Here is an 11,130-nt window from a genome sequence, read left to right on the forward strand (position 1 = left end):
GTTGTCGTTTGGTGTTTGATGTCGTTGTGTTGGTCGCATGTTGTCGTTTGATGTCGTTCTGTTGGTCGCATGTTGTCGTTTTGTGTTTGATGTCGTTCTTTTGGTCGCATGTTGTCGTTTGGTGTTTGATGTCGTTGTGTTGGTCGCATGTTGTCGTTTGGTGTTTGATGTCGTTGTGTTGGTCGCATGTTGTCGTTTGATGTCGTTCTGTTGGTCACATGTGGTCGTTTGGTGTTTGATGTCGTTCGTTGGTCGCATGTTGTCGTTTGATGTCGTTCTGTTGGTCGCATGTTGTCGTTTGGTGTTTGATATCGTTCTGTTGGTCGCATGTGGTCTGTTGGTGTTTGATGTCGTTCTGTTGGTCGTTTGGTGTTTAATATTGTTCTGTTGGTCGCATGTTGTCGTTTGGTGTTTGATATTGTTCAGTTGGTCGCATGTGGTCGTTTGGTGTTTGATGTCGTTCTGTTGGTCGTTTGATGTCGTTTGTTGGTCGCTTGTGGTCGTTTGGTGTTTGTTGGTCGCATGTTGTCGTTTGGTGTTTGATGTCGTTCTGTTGGTCGCATGTTGTATTTTGGTGTTTGATGTCGTTCTGTTGGTCGCATGTTGTATTTTGGTGTTTGATGTCGTTCTGTTGGTCGCATGTTGTCGTTTGATGTTTGATGCGTTCTGTTGGTCGCATGTGGTCGTTTGATGTCGTTCTGTTGGTCGCATGTTGTCGTTTGATGTTTAATGTCGTTCTGTTGGTCGCATGTTGTCGTTTGATGTCGTTCTGTTGGTCGCATGTTGTATTTTGGGGTTTGATGTCGTTCTGTTGGTCGCATGTTGTCGTTTGATGTCGTTCTGTTGGTCGCATGTGGTCGTTTGGTGTTTGATGTCGTTCTGTTGGTCGCATGTTGTCGTTTGGTGTTTGATGTCGTTCTGTTGGTCGCATGTTGTCGTTTGGTGTTTGATGTCGTTCTGTTGGTCGCATGTTGTCGTTTGATGTCGTTCTGTTGGTCGCATGTGGTCGTTTGGTGTTTGATGTCGTTCTGTTGGTCGCATGTTGTCGTTTGGTGTTTGATGTCGTTCTGTTGGTCGCATGTTGTCGTTTGGTGTTTTGTGGTCGTTTCTTGTTTGATGTCGTTCTGGTCGTTCAGTGGTTTCTTGATGTCGTGTCGTTCAGGTCCTTCTGGTGGTCGTTTATGTCAATTGATGTTTGGTATCGTTCTGGTCGTCCAGTTGATATTTTTTTATATTATTGCTTTTGGAGGTTATTGCTTTACCAGCAAGTTCATGGACTCATTTCATAATAATTGTCACGTGTTCGTTTGTTTTGATCGGTTTCGAGTGTTTCTTTGGTCGCTTGGTTCTTCATGTTCCTTTTTTTTGCGTTATTTCGTTCTGCTTATTCATTAGTGCTTTTGTGTCTTTGTGAAGTTTAACGTTTTCTTAATATGTATTGCGGTTGGTTGTTTGCTGGTGATGACGACTTTTTCCAGTCCTTTTTATAGTTAGATTGTACGGTGATTGTGTTTATTGTACTGAGGGTACTACGGGATCTTTAACGTTTGAGAGTTTCTTTTAAAATATCTAATGATGTTTCATATTTTATAAGCGAGCATTTCGAAAATGAATTATTTTTCATTGGGGAACGTTCCCAGAAGACTGGCCGCATTGCCACGTTGTATGGCAATGCTTATCTTTTGACCGAAGAAATAGCCAGCCTTCTGGTCACGCGTAGAGTCGAATAGCTTATGTGCAATTTCTTTATATAGAGAATGTGCACCAGGACCATTGCGAGCATTTCGAAAATTAATTATTTTTTAAAATAAATGAAATTAATACACGAACAAGAAATGCGTATTTAGTTTCCTAAGTGATCACAAGTTAGATAGATATCAACATAAAAGTTGTCGGGTTTATCCGAACAATGCTAACAAAATTACAATGAGTTTTTCTTTTTTAAGAAATCTTTGACCCACTGGTTTGATGCAACAATTTGCAGGACTGTGCGGGAATCAAACATTACACTGCGGTAGCTGGCGGCCCATCGCGCCAACAGTGCAGTGAGATTATGTGCGATATGTTCAAAAGTGAAAATAAAATAATAATAAAAGGAGATTTTTTTTTTTATTTATTTAAGGAACTTTTAACAAAATGTTACACCAGTTCCATCGTAAACTTATCTTAAGAAAACACAATTACAAGGTAACTAATGAATAAACTAATATAGCTTCAGGTGACATTGGTTGGCCCAAGATGACATTAAATATACCTAAATCTAACTTATTTATGTTAAGTTCACAAATTAACTAACTAAAGGGATAATAACTAAAGGGATATGGTATAATACAATCCAAAAGGAGCCTCCTCGAATCCCATGGTTTAGTAATTTTGAAACTAGCCGTAAAATTTTAATAACATCTTTTAGGATTCGTTCCGGACATATGCCACTTAGAGCCTTTGCTTTCCTTATGAGAATTGTGGACTCTCCAAATTGCTTAGCCTGTGGTAATAAAGTAGAAGATGTATATCATCTTCTGGTGGAGTGTGTCAGAAATGAATCTGAAAGGAACAAGTTAATTTGTGAACTTAACATAAATAAGAGGAGATACAGTAAAGTCATGACCTTATTTTTTTTCCACGAAAATTAATACACGAACAAGAAAAGCAAAATATGTGTGTACGTAAGTGGCGGTGCAGTTTTTACGTTACTTCAATTTTCGGGATCACCCAAATTTAATAAGATATATTTGTCATTACCATCCACAGGATGGTATCGTAATATAATATTATTTTCGAATAAAAATTATATTTGAATACTGTATTTGAGCCACGTTATCGTATGTCGCCTACGTGACCTGTCACACGAACGCGCGACCACGGCTCGGAAACGTTATTCAAAATAACGGCTTAAAACGTTCTCAAACGTTATTGTATGTACGATCATATTCATCATACATTTATTCAGAACGAAAACGAAATAAGAACATTTTCAAATAACGACGCCGCGCTCGGCGAGCGTCGGCAAGTTCATGGACTCATTTCAAATTATTGCTTTACCAATTTTAATCACTGTTTGTATCGAAACGTAATCTATAAAAATATTGTACTATGTATAATAACATATAATAAAATCGTAGAAAAGTGCTGTCTGTACATTGGAAATAAAAATAAAAAAAATAGCAGGGGTTATTGTTATGTCGATGTCGAACCCAAAAATGTAATTAACTTTTTTTTTGTCTGTTCGTCTGTGCGCGCTAATCTCAGAAACGGCTGATCCGAGTTGGATGTGGTTTTCACGAATATATTGTGGGATGCTTAAATTTACATTTAGTGTTTGTTTCATGTCAATCGGTTCATAAATAAAAAAGTTATGTCAAATTAAAGAATCACGTCGAACATTCTATGCTTATACCATTAATCTCCGCAACTATTTGACGGATTTGGTTGAAATTTGGTACAGATATAGTTTAGAACCTTAGAAAGGACATAGATATATTTTTATTTCAAAAATCAAAAAATAAAAATAAGAAATAAATTATTTATAAATAATTCTATGTCGATCGTTACACGACTTCGGTTCATGTTATTGTTTTAATTCATCGAAAAAAAGTAAATAAATAGTAAAAAGGTATGAAAAAAATAATATCAATATAATTAAACTTTTAGTACAAAGAAAATGCCCGAACGCAGTATAAATAAATAATCCAAGTTGTCTTTATCCTCGATAGATGGCGTTGGGATCGAAATAGATCGCGCTATGGTTTCGTTACATTCATTTGGTTGGGTATCGGCCGAGCGCTTCGGTACTATCGTAGAAAAAGTGTATTATCAGTCGTATGATTATTTGTCTGTAGTGGTCCTGCTGTTTCGTATATTCTAAATTGGTTTCGTTGTATTTGTCAATTAATAAGTTTATTTGTTGGGTTTTCCTGGTTTTTTGGTTAAACTATTTAACGTAGGTTTAGTTTGATATCGATTATTAGTAGTTACTGTAGTTAGTTTTTTTAATAAAATTGTAAGTCTAATTTTTTTTTAATTAGATTAGATTTAAGTCGTTTCTTTTAAATTATTTAGTTTAAGCTTGGTTATTATAGCATAGAGGATAGGTTGTAATATAGTTTCTTTTTTAATTGTTATAAATTCGTAATTCGTAGCTTTCTTTAGTTTTAAGTTAGTTTAAGTCCGTTTTTAAACTATTTTTTCAATGCCCTAAGTGAGTATACATCTATTAAATTCAAACGCAGAGCTCATTATGTTGATTTTTGAAGAGTTCCCTGGAATATCTTCCACATCTCATTTTTGAAGAGATCCCGCGAGATCGGGAACTATGTGGTTAAAACCAAAAATTTGCCGGAAGTCACTATTCCACGCGAACGAAGTCGCGGGCAAAAGCTATGTTTAATAAAACATAAAAAAAAACATCCTTTTGTGCCACGAGTTTAAATTATTTTATTGTTTTTATTTTTTAAGATGTTGTCCCACACTAGGGTTTTCTCCTGTGTTGTAGGTACGTTTACAAAGTAATACAATTTGACAGGCACATGACAATGATGATGACCATAGAGCACTTCTCAGTGTAAGGTAATAGGCTCAATCCTCATTAATATAATATTTATAAAAAAATACTGAATTTAAAAAGCGAATTAATTGAATATAATGAATTGAATAAAATAAAATGTCTTTTATCAGTTTATGATTGTTTTTTGAAGTCAATTCTTCAATTAATTAAGACATGGTCAATTATAAGACATGGGCGGGTGCTGGTGTAGGCCCTGTCGCTACGCACCGATCACATCAATTTGCGCGGTCGCTATGTTGTCACACGGCGCTCGGAGTGTGGCGACGAAGCGGCGCGGCGGCGAGCGTGCACGTCAAGCGTACGCAAATTACTCGCAGCATTGATGTTCGGGACGATGAGGAAAAAGAGTGATACTAGTGCGCTATTGTCTTAAGAATAAAGATACAAAATAATTAAAAATATAAAACAAAAAAAAAAAAATTACCTCCGGTATCAGCTCAGCGATCACATCAATTCTTGCGGTCACTGTCTTGTCACACGACGCACAGAGAGTGGTGACGCGGTGCGCGGTGTGTGCACATCAATTGTGTATTGTAAGAACATCTGCGAACACGATGGTTGCAATAAGAAAAATAAGAACACAGTCTAACATTAATTAACATATCAAAAAAGTGAATACTTTGAAAGAGATTGAAAAGAAAAAATAATTTTGAGACAAACGAAATTGCCTTTGGTGTAGACTCACCGTTCAACGTCATCAAATCGCATCACTGGGTTTTCACACGACTTATGGAGTGTGGTGACGAGCGTAACGTAAAGTGCATACAGCTCAGACATAAGAATTACCAAAAAAAGTGAGAGAAAGAAGAGCACGACAACATCAAGTTAAGCAGTGATGTCGTCTGGTACAGTGTTGCCTGGTGGTGCAATGAGTCGTCCAATGCGGGATCTCGTTCTGGTGGTTCGATGGATGCTTGTTGTCGTTGGGTGTTTGATGTCGTTCTGTTGGTCGCATGTTGTCGTTTGATGTCGTTCTGTTGGTCGCATGTTGTCGTTTGATGTCATTCTGTTGGTCGCATGTGGTCGTTTGGTGTTTGATGTCGTTCTGTTGGTCGCATGTTGTCGTTTGGTGTTTGATGTCGTTCTGTTGGTCGCATGTTGTCGTTTGATGTCGTTCTGTTGGTCGCATGTTGTCGTTTGGTGTTTGATGTCGTTCTGTTGGTCGCATGTTGTCGTTTGATGTCGTTCTGTTGGTCGCATGTTGTCGTTTGATGTCGTTCTGTTGGTCGCATGTTGTCGTTTGGTGTTTGATGTCGTTCTGTTGGTCGCATGTTGTCGTTTGGTGTTTGATGTCGTTCTGTTGGTCGCATGTTGTCGTTTGGTGTTTGATGTCGTTCTGTTGGTCGCATGTGGTCGTTTGGTGTTTGATGTCGTTCTGTTGGTCGCATATTTCGGGTTTTGTGGTCGTTTGGTGTCGTTCTGTTGGTGTTTGATGTCGTTTGGTGTTTGATATTGTTCTGTTGGTCGCATGTTGTCGTTTGGTATTGTTCTGTTGGTCGCATGTTATCGTTTGGTGTTTGATGTCGTTCTGTTGGTCGCATGTCGTCGTTTGGTGTTTTGTGGTCGTTTCTTGTTTGATGTCGTTCTGGTCGTTCAGTGGTTTCTTGATGTCGTGTCGTTCAGGTTCTTCTGGTTTGGTATCGTTCTGGTCGTCCAGTTGATATTTTTTTATATTATTGCTTTTGCAAATTATTGCTTTACCAGCAAGTTCATGGATTCATTTCATAATAACACAGCACGAGTATTACGAATGCTGACTGATATAATAATTATTATGTCTGCGGCGAGCGCGTGTTACGTGTCTGTTTTGGATTCTCAAAACATTACATGAAACTTTTAAATAATCTGGCATTGTCCAGTTTAAAAAAGTTCAAAGCGAGAGAAACACGGAGTAAAGTAAGGTGGTGTGTAGCAGTCGCGTATCTACATGTTCCCGATGCTGATGTGCCGATGATGCTGTCGCTGCGGCGGAATGGGTGATACAGACGTGCGTGCACACATACACTTATTGTTACAAGTGTCAAAGTGAAGTGTGTTTTAGTGACACGTGAAAAAGCTCAAAGTGGTTAAACACCGAGTAAAGTTATAGTCACGAACGAGTAGCAGTCGACGCGAGAGACACCATGCCATCGATATGTTGCTGTATCTCGGTGCGCTGATGATGCTGTCGCTGTCACTGCTGCTGCTCAAACTGAAACGCGGAGTCTTAGGTAGCAGTCACGGATCTACATATCAACGCCAAAAACGGAAGCGCTGGTTGCAGCGTCGCCAGACGCTGCACAGAACGGGCGGACTGTAGCGATACACGCGTACAGTGATACGTTTTACGCGTGAGCGTATACAAAACAAAACAGTTGGGTTTATCCAAAGATAAAAAAAAATAGTTTCTAAAATACAAATTGTTGGGTTTATCCAATTTAAAAAGTTAAAATCGATACAAAAATTAGTATTTAAGTTATTTAATTTAGGTTAAGATATTGGCTTTGCGAAATATTGCATGTCTCTGTTCTTTTGTATACGTGACATTAAGTGTTAAACTGAAGGGTATTTTAGTGACACGTTCAAAGCGGTGAAACACTGGCTAAAGTCATAGGTAGCAGATTTTTAAAGTAGCAGTCTCGCGAACCTACATGTCGACGCGGAGACACCGGAGTGCCGCCGCGCCCTCGCTTCACCTCACGTACGGATGCCATCGATATGTTGCTGTATCCTGGTGCGCTGATGATGCTGTTGCTGTCGCTGCTGCTGCTGCTGCGGACAGGCGATCCGCGGTTACACGGTGATGTTAAGTGAAGTGCGTTTAGTGACGTGGTGCCGTATAATTGTGTGTTGGGTTTATCCTGTTTGAAAATGTCAAACTGAAACGCGGAGTGTAGTACGGTATACGTAGTCTTAGGTAGCAGTCACGAATCTACATATCAACGCCCAAAAACGGAAGCGCTGGTTGCACAGGACGGACGGGCGGACTGTAGCGATACACGCGTACAGTGATTTACGCGTGAGCGGGTATTGGGTTGGGTACAAATACAAATTTGTGACGCGTAAAAAACTAAATAGTTGGGTTTATCCAAAGATAAAAAATAAGTTTGAAGTTAAACCAAAATCAGTTTCTCGAAATTTAAATTGTTGGGTTTATCCAATTTAAAAAGTTAAAACCGTAACAAAAATTAGTATTTAAGTTTAACTGCCACACTCAGAGTCAGTTAATGGCTACTTAAGTCGTTCCTTAGTAAAACTTTAAAAAATTCACTCTCAGAGACAGTTAATGGTCCTTTATCTTGCTTAAATGACATTTAAAGTTAAGTATGGCAAAACCTTTACTTAAGGTAGTTAATGGTCGATTATGACGTCCGCCATCTTTGTCGAACATATGTTTACACAAAATTGGTCATATTTTAATTTCTAGTTTCATTGTTTTAAGCGAAGATGTTTGATTTGGTAGACTTTATTGATTTTGTAGAATTTGCCAGAAGGAATAGAGAAGTCGGATCGTGGCGGTTTTCGAGAATTCCATGAGCGTTATAGATTCACCCCAGTATCCGTATAGTGTTATAAAATTGCCTTTACCGGCTCCTAATCTAAAGAAACCAACGAAATCAGTGTTATGGTGTTAATATAACACCAATTTTAAACAGAAGCCAAATGAAAACCAGATATACTGTGGATAAATGTTTTTGTATTTGGAAAAGAAGATTTCCTTGTCTTTAAGACGGACTGGGAATGGGTATGAAGGTGGAAACAATTGTGGCTATCGTATTTGCATGTGCAACATTGCATAATATAGCATTATTGGTAGACAGGGTGTCCACATTCTGGAAAGTCAGGGAAAGTCAGGGAAAAGTCAGGGAAGCTTAAGGTGGTCAGGGAAAGTCAGTGAAATTGAGGGGAAAGGAGAGAAAGTCAGGGATAGTCAGGGAAAATTGAGATTTTTTCCCAGTGATTGTGAAATGAGGGATTTGATTGTTGATTTTGGTTTAAGTCTTATAATTTTACTACTGAAACTGTTGATTTTGGTTTAAGTCTTATAATTTTACTACTGAAACTGTTGATTTTGGTTTAAGTCTTATAATTTTACTACTGAAACTGTTGATTTTGTTTTAAGTCTTGTGCAGTTTATGCAATGTCTTATGTTATAAAATAAAATTGTTAATAAGAAAGAGTTCCTAAGTGATAAATACCGATCTCAATATATTTGCTATAGGGTCAGGTGGGGTAAGTGAAACATACTTTACTTGTATTTTAACGAAACGGCATCTGACGCAGTAATGCGACAATCAATTTCAGTTGCATTTCTTGCACAGTACTCTCCTTTAGCCAATGATTCATGGAGTTATGACAAACAGCTCTTTAGTCTTACCATAAGCGAGAAAACAATCAATATTTTCAGACTATGGTTTTGTTTCACTTGCCCCTGGAAAGGGGTAAGTGAAACAAACGTCAGAAATATAGTTAAATGTTGTATTTATGCAACGGTTACTTGACTAAGGCAACAATTCAGAATTTCTTTCTCTAATGTCTATATTCTACAATCAATATAAGGCTTAGTTTTAGAAAAGAAAAGAAAAAACGTATTTTGGCGTAACTGAAACATAGTTACCATGGTCAGATGTCTCAAACATTTGTATAAAAATTAAAACAGAGATTATAGGTAGTGAAATCAAAAACAAAATAAAAATAAATTTCTTTACTGACTTAACAGTTTGCTTACAATTACGGAAACAAGCATCAGACACTGCACAGTGTGTAATTTCCATAATCTAAAGGGACAAACGTCTTGAACCCAAACTGTACAAATTTACTACGAGATAAAATGTATTGAATGAAAAGACATTGTCAAGGTTTCAGACATATGTTGTAACCATATTATTAACATATAACACAGCATATATTTCAATATATGTATAAAAAAAAACTAAAAAAATATCAAAACTTCAAATCAGAAGTACCATGAAGACCTTAAACAGGAAGAAATTCAGTCAAAATACTGAAATTCTTCAAAGTCGCTATTAGTATCAGAATCTTAATTTTCTGACTGAATTTCTTCGTGTTCAATGTCAATAGTACTCGTTTGTAAAAGTTCACAGACTTCGGGAGTCATTTGGCTACATCTAGTTTTGGAAGCAGTACGTAAGCTTGCAATGTAGGGGTCTGATGTAATTAGTAACCGATTTATTAAGTCTGTGTCTTGTCCACTCTTTCGACGAGATATTTGTGAAGGCAATCTGAAAATAAAAAAGTTATAAGAATTTCGCAAATATAATTTAGACACAAATAGTAAATTTATGATTACCAACATTTTTAATCACGTAAAAATGTTTGTGATTTCTGATATGGAGGAAGTGAAACATATGTTTCTCTTTCCCCGTGTATTAAGTTTCACTTACCCCACTTAACACTTTTTTAGGTTTAGTTTTTAACAAAGCCAAAACTCAATTATCCGTAGGAATTATCGAAATATAATCATTGGACTAGAAAGTACATACTTTTTACTCAGTACTTACCAATAGGTACATTTAAAACACTTATTTTAAAACTTTCACGAAAGCCGAAAACTTCACACCTCCAACTCGTGTTTTGACAACTGACAGTTGAAAAAAATATTTTTTGTTTATTGGTGTAGAAAATGATAATAGCGACTTCTATGTCTTATCAATAAAACCACATCGCCATTCTGTTTTTTTTTTTTTTTTTTATGGGACTTGCCGGTAATCGAGCAGACGTATTACCTGATGGTAAGCAATCGCCGCCGCCCATGGACACTTGAAACACCAGAGGCTTTACAAGTGCGTTACCGGCTTTTTGGGAGTTAGGAATTTAAGGGTTGTTGTTCGGGAATGGGGATGGGGAAGATTGGGAAGGGGGAATTGGGCCTCCGGTAACCTCACTCACACAACGAAACACAACGCAAGCGTTGTTTCACGTCGGTTTTCTGTGAGGCCGTGGTATTACTCCGGTCGAGCCGGCCCATTCGTGCCGAAGCATGGCTCTCCCACACTTGTTTTACCGACTAAGCGCGAAGTATAGATACACTTGTTAGTTATATAGTTATGAATGAGTGTTTCAGTTCCCCCTGAGTTTCACTTACCCCACCTGACTCTATAATATAAAAGAAATTAAAATATTACCTGTATGCAGTTTTACTCAACTTATAAACTACTTTTTTACAAATAAAACATACCTACTTGAATGATTAGGCCGTGTTCAAACCAAACTAACTGTAAGCCGCCGAATGTGAGCAGGCTTACTATGAGTCCCAGTGTACTAAAGAACATGTAATAACGTATTGTCGGTTATATGTAAACGAAAAACTGAATATGTATGGAAATAAAAGGAGTTACAGTCAGTTTGGTTAGAACACGGCCTAAATTTGGTCAGGGAAATTTAAAAAAATGGTCAGGGAAAGTCAGGGAAAAGTCAGGGAAATATTTTGAACATTAGCTGTGGACACCCTGGTAGACGGTTTGGTACCAATGAACTGTGTTGGTATTCAGATCCAAAATGATGTTACCGTTGTACATTAGTACATGTTGTTGGTGTTTTCTTTAATTATAAAGAAAACACCAACA

The 11,130-nt window shown here is 37.5% G+C and overlaps 1 long non-coding RNA gene across 1 annotated transcript in view; it reads left to right on the top strand.

Moving 5' to 3' along the window:
* The window catches only part of LOC126912086 (uncharacterized), a 64,973-nt gene extending 54,249 nt beyond the window's left edge, over positions 1 to 10,724 (top strand). The window contains exon 2 of the long non-coding RNA XR_007706725.1: positions 10,501 to 10,724. This is a non-coding gene — a long non-coding RNA (uncharacterized LOC126912086). The remainder of the gene's footprint in view (positions 1 to 10,500) is intronic.
* The last annotated feature ends 406 nt before the right edge of the window (positions 10,725 to 11,130 follow it).

Source organism: Spodoptera frugiperda, chromosome 22 (assembly GCF_023101765.2).
Source record: "Spodoptera frugiperda isolate SF20-4 chromosome 22, AGI-APGP_CSIRO_Sfru_2.0, whole genome shotgun sequence".
NCBI classification, from domain to species: Eukaryota; Metazoa; Arthropoda; class Insecta; order Lepidoptera; family Noctuidae; genus Spodoptera; species Spodoptera frugiperda.